The 23314-nt window shown below is 37.3% G+C and overlaps 1 protein-coding gene across 14 annotated transcripts in view; it reads right to left on the bottom strand.

Moving 5' to 3' along the window:
• NRXN3 (neurexin 3) overlaps positions 1-23314 on the bottom strand; it is an 896531-nt gene that overhangs the window by 10517 nt on the left and 862700 nt on the right. The gene's annotated exons all lie outside the window — the stretch shown is intronic.

Genomic DNA, 23314 nt, shown 5'->3' with positions numbered 1-23314 from the left:
CAGTCTAGGGGCACTTTCATCATTTGGACATTTATTTTTCCTTAAGAATTTGATTTCTTACCCTTCCCTCCCTCTCTCACTTAAATTTATTTTCAATTGTTGGCCAAAACCCCACTACCCTCCATTGTTGCTTTTTTTTTTAATACATCTTTTATTTTTCATCACTTCTTTTTAAAATAAACACGGAGAGGAAAGAAAAAAAAAAGGACGTGCAGTCTGGATGTACGTCATAAATAGACATAGGAAAAGATAGAAGAAATTGGCTGAGATCGACAAATGGGTTATATAATAGCTTAATTTTACTGTAGGATGTTAATAATAATGCATGCTTAAAGTAAGTTGCATTTAGGGAAAGTAGAAAAACAACAGCAAGCAAGGAGTGGGGTGGGTGAAGGAGGGAGGCTGGCGGGTTGCAGGGGGGGGGATCATTCCATGCCTCTTCAGAAAGGGCAAAGCACATTCCAGCAGGTTCTCTGCATTTCTAGGTGATGTCAGAACGGGACAAGGGTCTTAATCTATACTGGGACATACTTTTTATTCTCTGATATTGTATTTGTATAAAATACTAGAACACATAAGAACTCCAGACTCCCAGTATTATTTTGGACCTTACTGTCTAGTATATTTCCAAAATGAGTTATTTTTTCTCCTAGAGTGGGGCCATGGGGCTTATTATTCAAAATTTTAATCAACATCAGTAAAAGGAGAAGAATTCATTCTTATATATACACTCTATTGTGCTGGAAAAAGTGATTGCAGTAAATATTTGTTCATGGTGGTGAGCAGTTATTCAGACATGCTATATGTGGCTACTGCTGGGAGCCCACTGCTGCTAATAGGATATCAGAATCTAGGTCAACTGAGCCACTTACTGAGTTAAGTATCAGCTTGGTATGAACTGTCTGAAGGAACAAATTTGTCATTGGTGTAAGTGACAACTCGAAATTGCAAACAATACAGTCAGTAATATTTGGTACTAAGTCCATATGATTTTGGGTGGACAAGCCTTCGAAAGTTACCATTAAGACTGAGTGACCAGTTGCTTCCATAATACAAGAGGATTTACAGTTCAAGAAGATATTGCTACCCAGTCCTATCTAACTCTTACTTGAACTCAGTGTCCTAAATGGGTCCTCGGGTTCCTTTCAGTTTCCCCATCTGATGTCCATATTTACTTTGTATAAAAATCATTGCTGTGACAGTTGAGTCCTAAAAAGGTCCTAGGAAAACAGTCTGTTTTTCTTGATGTTTTAGGAAAACATTTGGACCCTGTTCACACTGAATCTCTCTGGGAGATGGGAAAAATGGGCTGAAAGCTCTGTACGTACTCTAGATTTCTAGGAATACCCATGTGATCACTCCATTATCAATCTTAAAGGCCATGTTATCACTGGTCAGTGGAAGTGGGTGGCTATCTTGAGCTTGAAATATCTGGAAATAATGGGGCTATCGACCGTGTAAATATGGTCAGTGGTACTTTTCTATAAACACAATAGAAACAAACAGGTAGGATGTTTCGGTACCTATTAAAATGAGGGGCAATAGTACCTCTAAAGCAGATGAGAGATCGGTATTAATTCTGAGGAAAATGAAATAAGTTTAAATAACACAAAAAATAAATAGCCCAGTTACTGAAAAGTGTCTAGTTCTGAGAGGAATTGTGTGAGAATATGCTTAATTCCCACTTCAGAAGTGCTGAGGTTGTGCCAAATGCACAGCTGGAATGTACTATGCCTATTCTGGAAGACTGCATTGGAACTATCTACTGCATCCTCTGGTAAGCATGTTAAGAAGGGAAGGAGTTCAACCAAAGAAGAGAAAACCTGGTCAAGGTAATATCAGGGACAGAACACGCAGGTTATATGAAGCAAAACATTGGACTACATTGGATACTTTTGTGGATTCATTTGTGCATCAGAAAAAACTGGCTACACAGACCTCAGTGGGGATTTTTATTTGGTCAGATTTCAAAGTTAGTGTCCCTGGACACCACTTCCTACCAGGATTCTCAGCCATCTGGTTTAATTGTACTTAGGAAGTTTCACAAAGGGCATTTAAGCTTTGAATTTTAATTAGTATTTGTCATGACTTGCAGCTGGATTTTCAGAACAGTGAAATACCCCCCTTCAACATGTTAGAACTGAATGCCCTCTCTTTGATGCAAAACAGACTGTAAGGCAGGGGGTATGGTTGCCAACTCTGCAGACTGTGACAGGCCACTTAAGTAAATACTTATGCCCTATCTGACGATAAATGCCTAACTCATCGCATGAGAGACTGAAAAAGCCTTCTACTGCCTAAAAGATCAAAAGAAGTAAAGAACCACAATTGGAGCCAGAGACACTTAAAGAGATGACAAGATTTTGAAAAGGAAATCTTTTGAGTCTAACAAACATTAAGAAGATTTGAACAATGTTAAGCAATTTTTTCCCACTTGGTCAATACGTAAACTCTTGAACAGAAACATGGTGTTTTGGAAAATGTGAGTCCAGCATTTACTGCTGAACATAGAAGAAAACTTCTCAAGTCCTTTCAAAACTCTAGCTCATAATAGCCAAAAGTAGATGTTCCAATTTGAAAATTGAGTTCCAAATATTTCCACGTGAAACCACACAATGATAGTAATAATAATAAGCCAGACAATACTTTGTTACTTAACATCTAGCAAATTATGCCTCAGAAAAAAGTTTAAAAAATATGAACAATGCAGCCTTTTTGTATTTCCTGACTTTCAAGAGTTATAGGCCTCTTATAAGGATTGGGCCAAGACAGTAGAATTTTTCAAATGAAAAATTCCACATTCAAAAAAGGGAATATTTTTGCAAGAAGTCCCTTGTTCAGCAGATTTAATTACACAGTTATGTTTTCTCACATTTTGTTCTCAAGCTTCATTTTCAAAAGCTACTGGTGAAGGTAATGAATATTACCCTGCGTATTGCACATCAAGACTATAAATACAAATTGGGATCTTGGGCTGCATTACTGTCTCTGAGTTCAGGCTAACCTCTGAGACTGCCACTATCCTCAGGCTCCGTCCATTTGATGGTTCATCCATTACCTAACACACTGAACATTACATTGTCTGTGTTCAGTGCACTGCAACACAACTCTATCAATATATTTTGTTACTAACAAACACCAGTACCAGATGCTTCTTACCTAGTTGTCCAGCAGCACTGTCAATGCCTAGGATTCTCTACTGGCCTATGTGCACAGAATAATATAAATATCTATATCTAAATATCTATCTATCTATAAAATCTAAGGTGTGGGGGGCAGAGTGGCAAGGCCAGACTCTTTTCAGCAGTGTATGGAGACAGGACAAAGGGAAACGGCCAGAAACTGGAGCATAGGAATTTCCGCACAAATGTGCGCAAGAACTTCTTTATGGTGAGGGTGACGGAGCACTGGAACAGGCTGCCCAGGGAGGTTGTGGAGTCTCCTTCTCTGGAGATATTCAAGACCTGCCTGGACACCTACTTGTGTGAGCTGGTGTAGGGAACCTGCTTTGGCAGGGGGCTTGGACTCGATGATCTCTGGAGGTCCCTTCCAACCCCTACGATTCTGTGATTCTGTGTAATATAATCAAAAGTCCATCCTTATTTGAGATATTTTTCTTTCTGTATTTTTATATGCAAAAATTGCAAAACTAGGATGAGGAGCATGCATTTCACTGCAGTGCAACCAGGTCTTCCAAACTGCTGTTACTTTTGTGAGTTTGCTTTCTGTATCAGGCAGCACCCTCTTGGGGTCATTAAGAGCCATACACTTGGGCAAGGATACTAATGACATACTTTTAAGTAGCTGATACTGTGAAAATATCAGTGAAAAGAAACACATAGAAAAGTTGCTCTGAACTCTAAACTGTTCATTTTTTCTCTAAAATTTTTACCTATAAAGTGGCAAAAAGGGCATTGTTAGCTATGCATCTCCTTTTAACTTCATGATATGTTGGCAGCATTTTCTCCTCTGGCTAGAATATAGCATAAATATATGTTAAATAAATAGATGAGAGGAAAAAAAGCCCAGCAAAAGTCTGCAGTTCAGGCATATGTCTGTACATGAAGGAAGAGAAGAATCTTCATAATTTTCAATTATTTCTCCAAAAAAGAAACACATGCACAGACTAAGACTGGCTAAGAACAAGCTATCGTGATTTAAAAAATTGGTCAATTTGATGTATAATTTCCCTTTCACCAGCCATTTGTACTAGCAAAAATCTCCCTCACTCTAAGCCTGTGGGCGTAGATGCAGCTACAAAAAACAAGAAAGGTAATGTGCTAAGAGAAAGCCTACATAGGCACCACTGACAAAGTGGGACACACCATCCTATTTCGTTTTGTGTATAAGTATTAATTAATGGGGCTTCTTTTTAGCAACAAGGAGCTAGAAATAAATATGAAAACACAGGTATCAGAAGCTAAGGAAATCAAAGAGCTAAACTGCCATAGCTCTTTGAGGCAAAGAATTTTTCAGGTATTTACTGTAAGCTTATTATCTTTCCACATTCTGAACCAAAGAGTATTTTGATGCTTCCAGAACTAAGCAACTCATCCAGTATCACTGGCCTGAATGCATTCTTCCTGTGCAACTCTACTCAACCTTCTCCTCTCCTTCTCCTCCACTCCTATGCCTTCTTCTCCATTCAGAAGTGTCTGAGTGCTTTTCTGAAAGACTGAAGATTAACATTTGCAATCAGCCCAGCTACATTTTTTTATGTAAAGCTACACTAATTTAGTTCTGAAAGTTAGTCATGAAGGAAGAAGTCTTTCTAAATCCTAAGAGATTTTACAGCCACAAATCAGATCCTCGTACTAACAAATTCAGTAGCAGAACTCTGTCCAATAATCTGAATGAGAGCAAGAATAGTTCTCTTTCTACTGCTGAAATCCATGTAGCAAATGTTTCCTGAATAGTTACAGCATCCTAAAATGAGCATATGTTTTTGCTTACTTACAAACAGAAAGCAGCACAGAATCTCAGTGTCTCTTGCTTTCTTCAACTGCAAAGCATCAGCTGAAAATGCACGTCATTGGTTTGCTAGAACGCTAGTGAATATTGCACAACCACCAAACTCTTTCCTTATAATTATAACCCAAGAAATTTTAAACTGTCATACAATTTAATACCATCATTTGGAACTGTATGGAATCTGTTGAGTCCCAGCCAGAGCCACTGATGGAGCACCTGGGGAAAAAGACCCAGTAAGCCCTGGGAACAGAGGTGAAAGCAATTCATTTGTGTGACCAGAAGGGCTGCAGCCTGGCTGCACCTCTCTTAGACCTCATTTAAGGATCTGGGGAAGGATCTCTTTTTGGAGGTCCCTCTTTGGTCAAGTTTTCCCTTGCGTACTTAGAATCATCTGATATGGACGAGCAATCATCTTCACTTCCATTATAGTGCTTTTCTACTTTACAGGTCATTCTGTCATGACACCTCTGTTGTAATGCCTTTTCCATCAAGTTGATTTAATTGCTGCAGTATCCAGACTGCTTCCAGTATCCAGGAAAAGAATCAACACAACTCTCAAGTATGCTGCTTAAGGGATTGCTGGGTACATTTGTATATGAAATTTATGTCTTAGAATACTTACAGAAGATATGAATAGATTTTAGAACTTAGGAAGTACTTAGGCTTGGGACTGGTCTGAAAGCCTAAATCCTTAAAGGGACCTGAAGTGTGAAATATGTGGGGCTATACCATACTGAAATATTTGATGCACAGTATGTACTTTTAGCTAGAACAAAAATATTTTCTTCTGTGTAGCTAATTTGTAACCATATAAAAGACCTAGATACTTCATGAATGCTATTTAGTAGCTAATCTTACTGTTGATTCCACATTATCTTCTGTGTGTGTTGAATATGCAAGTTTAACAATATTATTAATACTACAGCTACTGTGTTTTTGTCTTGGAGCTATTTTTTTGTTCTGTTTTGTTTTGTTTTTAAAAAAAGGCAAGACCAGAGAAAAATCTTGTCCACTTCTTGGATGGCTGAATAATTCAGGATCATCTCAGACATTATTATCCTCTTTGGCAAAGCAGGTACATTTTATTCCTGAGAATACATGAGAAATGGTTACTATAGACTTTTAAAAAGTCTATACTTCAACAATGTGTACTCTGGACTAAGGAAATGTGCATTATAAGCTGTAAAAGAAAATGGGGACGTAATGAATGGGGATAAATTCAGCTATCGGAAATGGTAACAAATTCCATCTAAAGACAATACACTATTTCCCTGGAAATCATGTAGAAAAACTGATAACTCAGAGACTTAAAAGCACTTTTTACAAGGGATGGGTCCAGCGGTACAGACCTGGTCATAAAGTTATTATGCTTTGGGTTTTGGATGTCAAAGTATGTTCTTTCTGCTTTGGGTTTTCTTGGAGTAATGTTATTTCCATATCAAAACTGAAAAAAAACAAGCCCCAAATTGTATTTTTTGTGCAAAATGCTATCAGGGAATTGACTAGGCTGGACAAAATCCTGAAGAAAGCTGAGAAAAACGTTTAACTAAGTGCCAGCTTCTGCAATTACAATGAATTAGAGAAGAGGTACTAGAAAATTTTGACCTGCTGTTCTGGAGTCACTGGGACTCTGGAATCAAGGATAAGCCCTTCAGTCTCCTCCTCAGCCAAGTACAGGTCAAAATGTTCCTCATAATCAATACAAGAATTGTCCAACAGTCACGCTGAAAAGGCTAAACTGAATTTCCCATTATCAGTAAAATGAAGTGATACTGGGTATGCTACGTTTCAATTTAAAACCTTGTTCCATGTGGAAGAAAAGTGTTCCCTTACTATTGCTCTGAGACTGTTACTGATGAGAAGATCACTACCAACCAGACTGCTTAAAGGTTCTAACACATACCACTGGAAAGTGGTAGGAAATCTAGGTAGAATTTCTGATATTAAATAGAAATTATTAAAGCTACAACTCTTCCTCCAAAAACCTAAAGAAGGGAATGTCAACATTCTGAGCAGTATGTTAGGTGGTGTTCTCTCACATCAGTTCATAGAATGTGAGATGCTCTTTCCTTTTGGTTGTACTAATGTTTAAAATCACCAGAATCCCCTTGAGACCTCAAGTAGGAGTATTTGGAGACAGAATGGCTATGATTAATAATCCATGCTTTGAAGTCAGTTTCACCAGGCAGTACTTGTCATTGCATCAAAATACAGTGGTGCTAACTAATGTATGAACTATCTAGCTCTGAAACACTGCAGGGGAGCCCTTTGTAAAGCAGCTTTCAACATGTGAGCTAGTTCTGTCTATCATTTGGAAAAGACAAGAGGGTATACTACTGTGATCCAGGCATTTTGGGATGGAATTTTGGCAGGATTTTTTGTTTGTTTGTTTTTATGGATAAGTTTAGTACTAGCTGGGAAGTGTAGGAGCATAAAGAGAGAGAGTTGTTTTTGCAGATTTCTTTTTGAAAGTTCAGGATTACAGTGGTGAAAGACTGCTGCAGGCATGTTTGAATCCTCTTTTTCTACACAGTGAATAACTGGAATAAACTCTACAGTGATTCAGAAACCAAAGCTTTAAAGTGTTTATCAGAGATTGCATTATAGGAAGAAAGTGGCTGGGAAGCATGCTTGCTTTGTTTGCACAACAGATTGGATTAGAAGAGAAATATGGCGTTGCAAAAGTTGATCTTATTTAATGTTGATGATAATGATCGTACTTGGGCACACTTCAGAGGGACATTAAAGATAGTGTGTACATGAATAAAGCGGAGGAGCTGGACACCTCAGACACTAAGGTCTTTATGAACAAAAATCTAGAATGACTGACTTCTGCTGATTAACTCTACTCACTAGTAAGCTAGGTGGGTTGACATCCTCTCTCCCTTATCTGTACACCATGATAAGGTAAAATATATCCCACTCTCACAAGCGTTTATTTGTTCTCTTTCTAACTAGAAATAATTTGGCTTTTTTTAATGAAGCAGCTAATATTCCTAGGCTGTTGCTGGTCAGATTGCTCTTGAATCACTATTTAAAGGGATATATAGTTATACACTTGATTGTATTCACAATGTGGCTGCTTACTACATTGCCTGAAATATTTCAATTTTAAGGTTATTGTTAGGAAATTAGCTAAAAGAAGAGTATGCATAGCTATTAACTGTCATGCCTCAGCTTCACAATTCTGTAATTCACAGGGGCATAACAATCGTGAATACCTGTGAAATGAAAGTTAACTGTAAGCCAAGTCTAATAGGATGGAATGTTAATTAATAGAAGCTAAAAAAACCCTTATCATATTCAGCTTTCCTCTGCTATGAAATAAGATATTTTACCGTCAGATTTTAATAGGAAAGTCTATTACTTTCTCATAGACTCTAATTTCCTTTATCTGTATGAGCTACAAAATTTTCTCATGAAGAATTTTTTTTTGCTGATGAATTTATAATTCTTATTCATGTTCTTACTGCAAGTGATGGTCTTCAGCACAATGAGAACAGAGAATGGGAAGTATTATGTTAAAAGAACAAATACTTTATTTGGGTAATTCTGCTATTGGCAAAACCTACAAATTTAAACTTTGTGAATGAATTAAAAAGCTATTTAAGTTCTAACCACAGCGCCTTGAGGTTTACTGGCACATTATGGTAGTAGTGAACAGCACTGTTTTGAAGTTAAAAGAAAAGTTTCACAGTTTAGAAGACTCATTATAAACATTTGGGCCTTCTTGGCTCTTTCTTTGCCTTCTGAAAAATGGTGCTAAACATGGACAGGCATATGGACCAACATTATTCTGAAGGAGAGCTGGCAATCTTACCAGTCATTCCCACTGCCTAAACAATGCATACTGTGCTTTAATTGTAAATGTAAAGGCTTATTTTTACTACCTTCTACTGTACTGAGTTATTCATCAAAATGGAAGCATGTCAGAAGCCAAATACTCAAGTGCTTGATTTCAACATGTTAAACAGATGCATGCAAAAGACACTCTCCTCAATATTTAATTATTTCAGGTGCCTCATTCCTGAATATGTGAATGCCACATGTTTTGAGAATTTTGTCTTTGGCTTTTTATTGGCTAATTACTCCATGCAAGAAACTCCAAGCTTCCATTGGCACACTGCAACCCCATCCCAATTTCATATTATTACCTTATTTAAATTTCAGGTAATTTAGTAGTGGGAACATCAGCAGAAAAATAGGGAAAAAGGAAACTAGTGGGCAATTGAAATACATAACTACAAAGAAAGAGAAGAATTCAGCACAAATGTACTAGGCTTTGGAATAAGATGAAAGCTACATATGCTCTGTCTTCATAGGAAGGGAGACAGTGCACAGGGTTAACTGGAGAAGAACTTCATTTCTGCTCTTTGACAGCTTTACCTTTCCTTAAAAAAAAAATAAAAAAAAAAAAAAAAAAAACAACTTTGAAAACTCTGCCATGAGGTTCCATGCTTATTATATCTCAGTGGAAGCATTTTCAACTTTAAAGCTGGAAATAGATCAAATATTTTTTAAGATACTCTTCACACCAACTCTCTGCCAACTCAGTTTGGGATCTGAGCATCAAGTTCAGGTCTCCCATCATCATCACTCATCACTAAAGACTGTAGGTCCTGTAGGTCAAAGTGTGCCCTTAACAGCCTCTGAGCTACCCTATTGCCTTCAATGGTTTTAGAGAAATATTACTGACTGAACTTTCAAATTGCATGTGTGTAAATTATTCCATCAATGAAGTGAGAAACAGACTGGAACCTAGCCTCAATCCCAGTGCCTCGTGGGCTCTGCAGGGACCAGAAGGATACAAAACCACTAAAGACAGTGGACCAGACTCTAAAAGCAAACATAAATATCAGTGAAAGAGAGAAAAGACTTTAATTGTTTGCTTATCTTCAGCACTCAGGTATAGCTGCAAGTGAGATAGCTCCTTTTCATTACAAAAATCCATATTTGTTAAAATAATAATTTTTTTTTCACCTTTCTAAATTCTCTGAATTTCAGTAACTATAACGTGGTACAGTAGTATTCATCCTCCTTACTAAAGGTCTGTTTTGATTTTCAGTAAATATATTCAAATATATTCAGCAAAATATATTCAATCTGAGATAAACAGTGCAACTGTACTAACAGTACATTTCTGTTTGAACACAATATCAGCCATTCTGGATGGAGTGTTCTGTCAGATCCAACTGAGACAATCCAAAACATTATCAAGTGCAGAAATGAAAAGGGAAGTTGCAGTGGCTTACTTCAAAGACAACGCATACTTTCTAAAAAAGCAGGCTTCATCTCTGCTCTCTTTCAAAACATTAATAAGTAGAATATAGATGCACCAACTGGGCTTAAAAAAGTAAATGAAAGTCAGATGCTGCCTGGTCTCAGAAAATCAACAGGCATGTCCTATGTATTAAAACCATGTAGAATAAAATAGAGCACTGTAATAAAGTACAGTAAAAACGTGGATGATATGCACCTCATAAGAAAAAACTGAAGTAGTCAATTGAACTTTGAAAATGCTTTGGCTAAAGCCTTTCCTGTATGTCACACTGTATAGAAATAGTTTATTTTTATACTGTGATTTGAATCTGGATAATCCCATATAGTGATTTCTTTTTTTCCCCCACAAATACCTACAGCAACTCAGCTTAATACTATCTACTTTCATTAATCCCTGTAAAAATGGAATGTGCTCAGTGTTTCACATGATCAGGCTGCCAGATTTTCCAGCCATGTAGCTAATGTAATTAGTGATTGTGGATGCATGTGCATACATACAGGAATTTACACACAATTTTTTTTTTACCACAAAATATCTAATTTGCATCCAGATTCCAAACTGCTTTGGAGAGAGCCAAATGCTGACTACTTCGTTTTCCACAACAAAATCAACATGACTTTCCTAATCACTCTAGACAAAAGGCTTGGACAAGATTTTTAAACAAGTAAGGAATGCATTGAAAAAGTTCTGCTCCTGGTATTTTACAATTGTTGTCTAACTTAATCTCTCTGGAATTCTTTCTGCAGACAGAATTTTTTCAATGCATGAAGTGAATTTCACAATTCATTTCTTCTGATCTGATATTCAGGTCTGGTAAACTAACCTACATCCAAAACTTAAGGGACTCACCTACTACAGTTTTACTCTGATAACAGTGCTTCTACGCATTATTGCTAACTTCCATTGCATTAAGGTAGAACAAGTGTATAATTTCTTAGAATAGGCTCACAGACCTGGAATATGACATACAGTCCATCTCCTAGGGACCAATACAGAATATTACCAGCATCTGCACTGGAAGCTATTTACTTGAAATATCTGAAATCTGTCACTGTATTCTGAAATTGAAGAATGATTCCTTCTATATCTATGCTTACGTACATATAATTGTATGTATATAGTTGTGTGTAAGTATATATACTTATATATATGTATACGTACACATGTGTATTTCCCATAATTCTTATTTCCAGCCTCTTTCCCAGTCAGAGATGTAGACCTCAGATTTCTTGGATTTTATAAAAGGAAACTGAATTTGTCATCCTTTAATCCTCCATTGCAGAGAATCTCTTTCCTTCAAGCCAGACTCTAACTATTTTCAGAACTCAGGCTGTATAAGCAAAGGCTTCTCTGTAATGGAGCAGAGAGATAACAGTGCCTCTTTACATGGCTTTGTCACTGCTATCCCTGAAATGATGTGTATACAGCTCTAAGCGTTTCATTACCGGAAAAGAACAACACAAGACAAAACAAAAGAGAAAACTGATAAAGAAGTGCTGTTCAACAAGGAACAATGATCACTGCTCTAAGCTCATGTCTGAAATCTTTAACTTCACTGTAGCTAGCTCATTTGTCTTATTCTGCATTTGCTTAAATCTCTTTTGTATAAGAAAATTAATGTAATGTGACATACCACAGCAAAAGCTGTCATTGCCCTAACATGACTGGATCCCCCCAAAAATGATCTCCTGGAATGTGTATCTGACAGAAAGTTTAAGAAATCTGTAGGATCAAACTGTAATCTTTGTTTAAAAGTGAAGGAGAAATTAACTGAGGTTTGAATGCAAAAGAATTAAGATTCCAAGGTCTTATTTCAAGTCCTGTCATTCACACAGTCCTTAAGGGCTTGGTCCACAAAAGGATTAACTATCTCTTGTCAGCATATAAATCTAAAATTTAGACCTCTGAAGCAAGGGCTCAGCTGCACTAATATCCACAAAACTCCTCTCAGATGCTGGATAAAACATGGCAGTAAACCTACAAGACTGGGCATTCAATATGCAGTCATTTTTGGGATCCAGCTGCTGAAATATTTCTTAAATGTGTAAATGGCATCAGAAATCAAATCACCAAAAATACAAGAAAGAATTTTTTTTTGCTTTTATAGGAATTTTGAGGCAAAAGCAGTAGATATCAACACCCACTGATATTCCATCATAAACTGGGGCCTTCACAAAATGTGTTTTTAAAAGATGTATAGATGCCTGTGGCCTCATTTGGTTCTCAGCTCCTTTAGTTAATGAGTATGGAAGCTAAAAAAAATTTTATATAGAAAAACAAAACTGCTCAAGTTGCATAGGACACTGTAAACATTTCTGTGTGAAGATAGTTTTCTCACACCAGGAACTCCATGCCGGGCAGTTCATAAGAATTTCTTGTAGTACCTGAACTGGCAGCTCGTGTTTAGACAACTACACCTACAAGACAGGCCAACAGGAAACTTACAACTTGCCGTGAGGAAGGAAAGGTCAACTCAGAGGAAGAGGAAAAAATCCTCAGAAGAATAAATGAAGTACAGATGACCGAGACTCATTTTTCCTAAGCTAACACTTTGTCATAGAAAGCACTACCTGAACCCACATTTTTCAGTAGATAAGTATTTAAATATCTTGAAAGAATGCAGGAAAACAAGCTATCTTCCCATGTTTCCTCACTTGTCAGGCATGGAGGAAGCATTACTATGAACAAGTGAGCTAGACACACAAATGACTGTTTTAATCTTTAAACAACCCTGCTATTAGAATAGAGTTGCTCCAGGCATAATATTTGCAGTTTGTTTCACCAGCTGTTTCTAAAAATATCACCTTAGCGAAGGAGTACTTTTTTTTTTTTCATTTTTGTTTGAATTTCCTTTCCAAGGGAAAAATGATAGATATAAAAAACAACATATGCTGGAAAGATCACACAGCTTCGGGATGGACTTTTACCATTGCTATTCAAAATATGACAAGCTATGAATGAAACAGATGAAGATGCTAAAATATACTGGCCCGTGTTCTTTGATAAATTTAATCAAAGGCTTTATTCTTCTAAAACAACTGGTAGAGAACAAGTGACAGATGTTTCCTATGGGGAAAAGTATGTTTTAATATTCTAGAGAACCTAACAGGGGAGAAAGGAAGTTAAAAAACTGAAAAGAATTTGTAAAATACATCCTAAGTTAGTCAGCAGTGAAGGTTATTTGTCATATTTTAGACATGAAAAAAAAAGACAAGTGTACTGAAATCCCCACACAATCCGTATGACTACAAAACTCAAGACATATTTATAGGATACTGGATTCTACTGGACACACTCAGCAGTAAAGGGACTGTGTCCAGATATATGCAGATGTATTCATTTTGTGACAAAGATCCATGAAAGAAAGGCATTAAAGATTTGGAAATCTACACCGTAGTTACTGAGTTAGAAACAAAAAAACCCTTGCATTGTTTCCACTCAGTTATAGGTAGTTATTTCACTATACTCTGTTTATTTTCCAGTTCACTCACAGTTCTGAAAATCATAGAAAGAATGTGTTATACAGCAAAATACACATATAGATATCTTTTGTGAATTGTTTTGAGATAAAAAGACAACAAAGTTTCTTTTGCAGTGAAATACTTTGTTGGAATGTGATTTTATTCTTTAAAAATATATTTCAAATTTTAATTAATTTGATTAATTTTAATAATTTTTTTCATTTTAGAAGTCACAACATTTTCCTCATTTGAATTCAGAGGAAACTAGATGGTGGTTGCACAGTACTTTGCCAGCATCAAATCTTCATGATTTCCCCAAAAAAGAATTAGGGAAATGCTTCTGGTCTCTGTATTCCATTTGGATTTACATGATATGTTTAAACACAGAAGTGAAAGGTTTCAGGAAAACCCAAAAACCTGTCTGTTATCAGAAGTCAAATCTCAAAAATCATTAATGATTTCATGCTTAGAGCTCACTCACTCTACTGCTGTGTTGCATAGATCATGGTGTTTTGTTCATGGGAAGATGACCCAGCAAAACCCATCCCTCAGTTACAGGAATAAGAATAAACCTGGCAGTATGCCCAATGCACTGCACAAAAGAAAAAAGGACTTTTTTTTCTTTTGATACCTACCTGAACTAGTTGCAGAGCTATTTTTTGCTTTTTTTCTGTGTCAGATGTAAAATTTAGGAAGTCCTTAAGATTTTAGTATTGAAAATCAGTAGTCACTAAAACTGGTATCTAAAATTACTCATACTTATTTCAATACCAAGAGAGAAAGCAATATTGACATCCATTAGGAAGCACATGCATATAACAAAAAAATATTAAGATCAAAATTGCTTTGCACATCTTTTCTCTGGCAAAAACAGAACCATTTTAAATGCTTCAGCTTTTAAATGCTTCTGTCATTCATTCTTTTCATATTGACACAGATTGAAACTAGTGAAGGCATAAAAATTTTGGAATTTTCTTCTTCCTGAAAAAGAAGCCAATTTTGAGATTTTGTATGCTCGGCTGCACAGCAGTTGTAGTTCCTACTGAATGCCAAAAGAGGAGCTGATGATCCTTAGAACACCTCAAATCAAATAATTTCAGCTTTCCTGAGACTCAGCAGAAGTCCAAAAATGAATCCTTCTGTATGAAGCATTTATAAGCTTTTAGTAACATATTTATTAATGCAATTAAAAATGTAGATTTAAATATTTCGTCAAATTAGTGGACATTTGAGACAAGAAATCAAGTCAGACTGATATATTTTTTTTTTTCTTCTTTGCTTCAGTCCCTGGTTTCAGAACTGGCATGGTCTTTGTCTTCTACTCCTCACATGAGATTTAAGATAAGTATTAACATTTTGTATCACTGAAGGACTGGATTCTCAACTGTTTACAGATGAGATAAAGCACTTATTTCTAGCTCTTGTGACTAATAATTTGGAAGTGAAACAGAGAGGCAGAATGAAGACAAGGTAATAAGCCTTTTGATCTAATTATAAGCTTGCGATCTACTTGGGTTAAAAATGGGAGTAGAATAGGTTTTCCTGCTGTGCGGAGATATCCAGCTCTTACTGTTCATGTGAACATCAATACTTCTGGGATTCTAATGCAAAAGGCACCTTCAGGTCTAGGCATGATGACCAGAGGAAATACGGAATAAAAGCCTTAAGGAGCAAAACTGTATTTCTGCCTATAGTATCAGTAAATGCTCAGTATGTTTTCTCTTTAACAGAATGCTTCCCTAATCTCCTAAAATATTCACAAATATTATTTATCTTCCAGAAATCAGATAGCTCTTTCTGGTCAAAAGCTAATGAAATGAATCAGTTGCTATGGACATCTAAGGTCTAATACATACATACATTTGTCTTTGAGGCAAAATCTCTCCCTGAGTCATGTGCTACCTTTTCTCTTTCACTGAATTTGTCATTGCCTATTTTTTCTTTCTTTCCAATATATTTTATGAAGTTGAAAATCAAAGCTAACAGGGACAAAAAGCAAGTCCCAGCAGGTTGAAAATATCATATCTTAGTATTTTAGACATGTGTCAGCTTGATAACATAGGCACAGCACTAGAAGGATTGCCAGAATGTGACAGTGCACATGGCTTTGAGTTTAGAGAACACGCTTATAAATAAAGTCTGGAAGGCAGCAAGGGCAAGGTAGCCAGACTCTGGGTTTGATTCTGATCTCCTCCTGATCTTAGGTAGAAAAGCAGGGACGCTTACATCAGCTAAATCAGACTGGAGAAAATGCGAAGTTTTTGAAGCAAATTTCTGACTGGGATGCAAATTCAAGTATGGAGGTTCTGACAGAAAAGAGTTGTATACTGTACAGTCTACTCATAACATTAACTTATGTAGCCTTATGGTTCATTCCAATTGTAATTTCTAGAGGAAAAAGTGATATTTACTGAAAGTGATTACCGTGTTGATAATTCCTGATGTAATATTTTATTTTTTTATTTCTCACTTGCTTCCCTCTGCCTGAATTTCAGAGAATTCCTGTTATTTTTGTAGGTTTTAATCTATTTCATTAAAATACATAGTAATGTCATTTACCACAGCAACTGAGGGTACTAGAAAAAACCTTAACAGTGACCTTGTTTTCTTGTACATTCTTGCTAGTTAGCATCACAGTATCATTTTTCTGTATTGCATAGCAACCTGCACCTGCATATCAAAGTAAGTTCATTAAAATATTAATTATGTCACCATCATTCCCTTCATCTCTACTGCATTTAGCTAAGCAATATTTCATTTACTCTGTCTTGCAGGTAGGCAAATGAGCAACATCAAGGCCAAGAAGGAACCAACAGCTGAGGGGAGAGGCATGCCAGAGTTGAAGCTTTATTGTCATGGGCTTTAACATCTCAACCTCCAGCCCTCCCCCTTGCACAGTGACAAATGGCATAGAGGATGAAGCCAGCAGCCTGCCCAGAAACAGAAGACAAAATATGAATTATTTCAAAGGCCTCTATAGGCTCTGTGTGATAAAAGGGGGCACAACAGGACCTGAGGAGCAACACCTGCACTGGATGAGCCTGTGGCTCTCTGCAGGCAGTGGAGAGGCTATGTCAGGCAAACAGAAGCAGCCCTTCAGGGGGGCACTGAAGCTCACCTACAGCCCAGAGGTCAGCATCCTGATGATGGCAATCTTCATTAACTCACTACAATGCTCGGATGGGAAGGTTGCTCTGACCTCGTGATGCATCACTGATTGTGATGCATCAATAACACCTGCCACTTGAGCTAAACTTAAGTTTCTTTTACCGTTAGGGTTTAGGAAGCCCAGTTGGACTGTTTTGGTTTTTCTGACAGAGGGCAGCTTTACACAGAACCATGAGATTGTGGATTCTATTGTAATTTCATAGCTGTTGTTTTTTTCTAAGCAACTTCCAAGAAAAGATTTTAGACTTGGTAGGAATCACACTTGTAGATCTAAAATATAAAGCAAGTTTTAAATACAGATTCATTTTCACTGTAATTAATATCACTCAATAATGTCTCTCAGATTATATACAAGTTAAGAAAAATAAAGAAGCCTAAGATGATTGGTTCTTACTGATGAAAGAAAAGCTATCTTCTTTATATTCCCATGCAAGTACAGCATGCATGTATCTTGGGAAGTTAAACAAAATAATTCCATTTTGGAAAAAACAACATATCCTATCACCTTCATCTTCCACTAATGCCATTATTAAATAGATAAGCCTTATATTGTGAGGAATATTCACAAATTTCGTCATCTCATCCCTGCTGCAGAACAAATGAATTAGTGTAAAATCAAATTAATTTTTAGCTAGGCAAAAGGTACTTGTGTGTATGCTTTTTGTGATGCGCTTCACATCATCTACAAGGATTCTGGCTGCTTCTTCCCCCATTGAGCTCATGCCCATCCCAATGCTATCTCATGTATCCTAACATTCTAACATGGCTGCAGGAACAGAACTAAGGATGCTAGGAATGCACCACTGTACAAGCCAAAGGAAGCTTTTTTCTAAAAAGAGTTCCAAGTCTAAGCAGACACCATAAAACTCAGCTTTTTTTTTATTCTGCCTTACACATTACCACACATTTATAATGCTCATGGCAGAAGACACACCAGATGTCTTTCCAACATTGTCTTGAGCTTACACATGCTAGCAGCAGCAAGGCAGTTTTTACCAGCATTGGTATGAAGAAGATACCACAGAGTTACAAAGGAGAGGCTGAGCCTGTAAAGATACACTATTTTTAGAATCTTAAGTACATCCTACATTTATGTATCCTAACTACAAGTGAATTACGAACGATGGATTTTAGAAGCACATTCACAGTGATATTCCACTCCCAATATTGTCTTTTATAAAAAGATCCACAAGCTTCTATTTAACATATAGCCTGCACCATGCATAGGGTTTTCTGGCACCTCTAGTGCAGGTAACAGGAGTTCTTACCCAAAATACCCTGAAAAGCTGGTTATATATAAAAAGCCACTTTAGTCTTTTGTCATTAAACCTTTTATAAGAGTGAAATGATAAGTGTTTGAAAACCTTCCAGCTGCAAATTTCAACATGTGAATGAAGGTGAATGAACACCTTGTGATGTCCATTCCAACACCTTGGGCCAGTTCTCACAGCCTCATTCAAAGCTTGTGCCCCTTTGTGGACTCCCTGGGAAGGTTGGGAGGAAAGAAAGGGAAGGGGAAGAGGGAGAGGAACAACAGAGTGCCAGGGAGTTGAACACCAGCGTACAAACAGAGAACAGAATCACATAACAACACTAGACCAATGGACTTCAAGACACACTGACAAGACAGATGGACACAGACAAGACATAAGATTGTTACTAAGAAATTAAAAAAAACAAGAGCAAAAAAACCCATAAAATAAAGTAGATATACAATATTAAAGCTGCAAGAAGCAGCCAGTGGTATTTGCATAACTCTTCCAAAAAGAAGAAATTAGAATATAACTGAAAATGAAAACTAAAACGATATCCCCCTAAATCACACGCTATGGACTTGCTTGGTTAGCCTGAATGCGTAGCTCTGATGAAACACGAGATGGCGTCATCACAGCCCATGCATGGATTAATGAAGGCCATGGTTAGTTAAACCAGCTAAACTACAGCATGCCACAAAAATGGTCTTGCATTGACCCCAAAATAAAAGATACAACAGATATTCTGCATTGCAATAAAATTCTTTTTATGCCATCTGCCGTTTGTAGGGTTTTTTTTGTTGTTGTTAGAGGAATTTTTCCTGGGAAAATGCTGGGATAAGGGAATTCTGTCTTTTTTGTCCGGATATTTTTCCTCAGAACTCAATTTAAAAAAAAAAAAGTAGGAAAGGGAAAAGATGGGATAGAGATTTTCAGAAGTTTTTAAAAAGGCAGTGAGAAAAGAATAGGAAGAAAGGAGGGGTAGGAACCTTCATTCTTTTGCACACAACTTTCTCGGGGTGTCTAAAAATGTGAATTACCTAAGGATGGCAAGAAAAGATTTTGTTGCCTATATTGGTTTGCAGATCTATATCTTTCTTGAGATGATCAAATCACTATTTTGTTGGAAGAACTCCAAAAGTATAAATTGAATAGTATAGCAATGATTTTAAAAATTAAACAATAGCAGTATGGCACCATTAAGAGCCAAAAAATGGGAAAGAAATACAAAAGAAACTAAAATATCAATCACCAAAAATTCATGCGGCACAAGATGAGGTGAAACGACAGAAAATGTTCTTCAAATATATACAATGTATACATCCATCTATATATACACGGAGTATGTGTGTATGTACTGATGGATATACCTGTATAATTTTTTTATTCTCCCTGCCCCACCCTACCCAAGGCTAATTGGTAGATGAAACTACTAATTAAAAGTAAACAAATAAATAAAAAGAAGAAAGAAAAAGCTCCAACAGAAAAGAAATTTACGTGCTCTGTTCATCAAGAAGTAACAGTACCATGCATCTGTCCACGCCAGCGGATGCCAGGGTTAGATGAAGGCATGAATTTCTGTGTAAACATGTGATTGGATGATAGGGGCTACTGCTGATATTGGTCATTTAGTACTATAGTTTATACATATATACATATGTATGCATATATACACACACTGTATATAGTGCATATATAGATAAAATATCTTCATTGGAAGGCCTTAGGAGTGTACATAGGAAAAAAAGACCAATATGCTGAAAACCAAACTCAATTCAAATTCCTAACATAAAAAGAAAATAAAACTTCCTGTAAATTGTCTGCATGATTGATTGGTAAAACTTGTTTTTTGTTTGTTTTTGTTTGTTTGTTTGTTTTTTATGGCCATAAGACTGTAGCTAGGAAATTCCACCAAACAAGTGTTGCTATTACACACAGGCAAGTGCCACAGAGCAAACTTTCTCCTTCAGATTGGTATGGCATTCAGTTGGCATTCAGTCTGGAAGATGAAAAGGCTACTTCTCAGCACACTCTGAGACATGCAACCAATTTTGAAGGGCATTCCTTGTTCACAGCATGAGAAATAAAAGAGGTTCGTGTGCTTCACAGATGGAGAGACTAGGGATAGATGAGCACAGGATTTGGAGACAGTGTTTCTTCAAAGAGAGCAGTGAAAATTCCCAGGATGCTTCAAAAAGCTTGAAACAGATCATGGAGGGCAGGAGTCAAATTAGCACATCTCTTGGCCTCTTCAGCCCAGGTTTCTCCACTTTCAGTATAGTGCTTTGTGTACTACATTAGCTTCCTGCAGATTCTTGGAAGAGAGATTCTGCTTGTTTCTGCAAATAAATCTGTGATCCTGGATGCCTGCAGGTACTTGATTCTCCAGCTTATATGAGTAGAAGCTTGATCATGCTAACCCTTAAATCAGAAGCCTGAAGTGGATAGGTGCAGGCCAGTATTGATAGACACCAGACCTGAAGGACACACATCTCTTGAGTATAGGTATACACCAACCAGCACTGTATAACTTCCAGTACAAGGTACTGTACTTTTTGGCCCACTCTATTGCTGTGTGCAGTATCTCACAGGAAGGGCTTCCTAAACTGCCAGCACTATGATGTATGCAGCTTTCTGGGAAACAAAATACACAGGATAAATTTATCTGGTGGGAAAATATTCACCTAGGAAATTATCAGGCAGATAGGAGGGAGAAGCTGGCAACAAGACTGGAGAAGAGATGCAGCCTGCACCAAGCCATGTAGCTAGGTTTAAGGGCTACCCTTACAAGTCTTTTGTTCGCTGACAGCTGCCTAGTGAAGAAACCACTGAAACAGACCTGTTCAAAAGTCCAAATTCAGTACCCTGGCCTCAGCTTTGAGAAATCTGCAGATCTGATCCTCAGATTTCTGGAAAATGCCAGAAGAGAGTTCTGTACTCATACCAGTGAAAAGCACCGTGTTTCTGGCACAGAAAGCAGAAAGATCTCAAACATGTTTTGGGACAAATGACACTTCCCACAGAGGAGGACTGATCTTGACTGTAAATAAATGTTTCTTCAAGGCAGATGAATAGTTGAGTCCCCCTTGTATCCTTTACAGTAAGTCATCCTGATAGATCTCAAGATTTAAGGATATCTAGGCTTGTCTGCAATAAGATGAATATCATACACTTTTTATCCCAAAAGCTACGACTTCATTATGTAAAAGACAGAAGATTTTTGGATTCGCTGCTATCATTGCCACCACTTAAAATAATTCCTCATGCTCACCTGTGCTTAAAGGGGATTCCTGCAAGCTACTTCAGTCAGGACAAGATTCCTGTTGCCACTCCAGGGCTACAGAAATCCCACCAGAAACCAATTATGGAAGGAGAGCACAGGCTATAACCAGCCTGCTACAGTGAGTGTCTTGAGGTAGCCAAGGAAATCCAGAGGGGAGAGGAGTGAAGAAATTACCTCAATCTTCCTTTAAAGAGATGCAAGTATGGAGATGTGTATCATATGTTTATTGTGATTCGGGGCTTGGATTCAACAGACTATCAGAGTTAAGTGGCAATAAGATCTAGCAAATGATTCTCATAAGATATTTAGCCTCAAAGAGAGCATGTTTTTATGTCTTATGAACTATCTTTGAGTGTGTTGATACCAAAGTCTTCAAATGGACTCTGTAGGGTGCCATCTCATCCAGGACTAAACCCAAAGTAATATATTTAGAACTTTGGATTTTATTCTGATTCTCATGAATTCTGAATGCTTTTGATTTGCAGGGCGGCATCTCAGCTGCCCTTGGCTTGGTTATAGCACAGCAGGTTCACAGTGATGTATCTCATATCTCACAGCTGCAGCAGTGAGTTCAGTAACCTTTGCATTACTGGACCGTAGCACAGAGGGTGATGGAAGTCCAACTCCTGGTGTTTGGCAGAAACTCAAGAGCTTTTAAACTACATATTATCAGAGCAACAAAGAGGGGCCTGTGTTGGGTTGAGTCATTTCATTTTCAATTTGCTGCAAAACCGATCAGGCAAGCCAGAAGGCGGTGTAAAATACACTGACCTGTCAACTGAACAGGAGGAAGCAACTTCAAATGGGCCCAATTAAAAAACCAACAGCAACAGATTCTCGCACTAGAAAATACAGGCAAAATGATCTGGCTCTTTTCTTTGCTCATTGTATATACATTTAAGTAGCAGACCTTGGCATATAGCCAGAGTCCTGACTTGGCTGGTGAAGTGGAAAGGCAAATGTTAACTGCTCAGCCAAGTCAGCACCACTGGATTTTTATAAGCTGGCTCAGATTGCTTCAGTGCACTCCTGTGGCACAGGCTGTGGGAGTGCTTCATTATCAGGTGCACTGCAGACACTGTTCTGCAATCTCTGCATGCAGTGGGAATGGTGAGAAAAAGACATTCAAAGAAACCTAAATGAAGAGCATCACAAACCTGTCACTGTTCCTTCTCATCGTGATGGAATTAACTAAATTTACACTTTCAGAGGCAAAAGGGACCTCCATGTTCCTCTGCCTTCTGGCAACTTTTACATCAGTGCCTCTGAGAGCTGGGGTCCTCAAAATCTGGAAGTGTAAATCTCATCAGCAAGGACCATCTGGGAGAATGTTTTTTACATGTCATCAGGCTAACTTTTATTCTCAGTGCTACAATAATTCCTGAGAAGAAATTCGTAACTCAGTGGCTGATGAGGACCAAGCATCCAGTGGAGGAGGAATAGGATGTGGTAAAAGAATATCTAATAGCTTAAGAGAGTATCTTCAACAGATTTCCAGTGAATCATATTATTTTACATAGCAGATATTCAGATGTCTGTAGGCACTTATAGCTGCTGACTATAATGCGTAGCAGGATTTCTAAAATCAAGTCATTCTGTAAATCCTGTTTGTAGCTGTTTGTAGCATTAGGTATCAGACTGTGTCAGGAGTTAGGTATTTTTAGTATGGAAAACTTGGCACCCTGAAATTTCATGTTAAACATCCTGTTTTATCACATTTCTCCTCCAACTTTGATTTTTCCACTTACTGTATATGCTGAAAATATTATTATTGTCATTTATAGCTATTGAAGTAACTGTAATTTCTGTGTTGAAACATAAATAACAAAATATATGATAGGAGTCTGATGAAGAACCCTTTTCCTCCTTTAATTGAAATTCTTGGCAATAAGAATTA

Source organism: Meleagris gallopavo, chromosome 5 (assembly GCF_000146605.3).
Source record: "Meleagris gallopavo isolate NT-WF06-2002-E0010 breed Aviagen turkey brand Nicholas breeding stock chromosome 5, Turkey_5.1, whole genome shotgun sequence".
NCBI classification, from domain to species: domain Eukaryota; kingdom Metazoa; phylum Chordata; class Aves; order Galliformes; family Phasianidae; genus Meleagris; species Meleagris gallopavo.
Note: the sequence above shows the minus strand (reverse complement) of the source record. Positions and strands in the feature narration are given on the sequence as shown.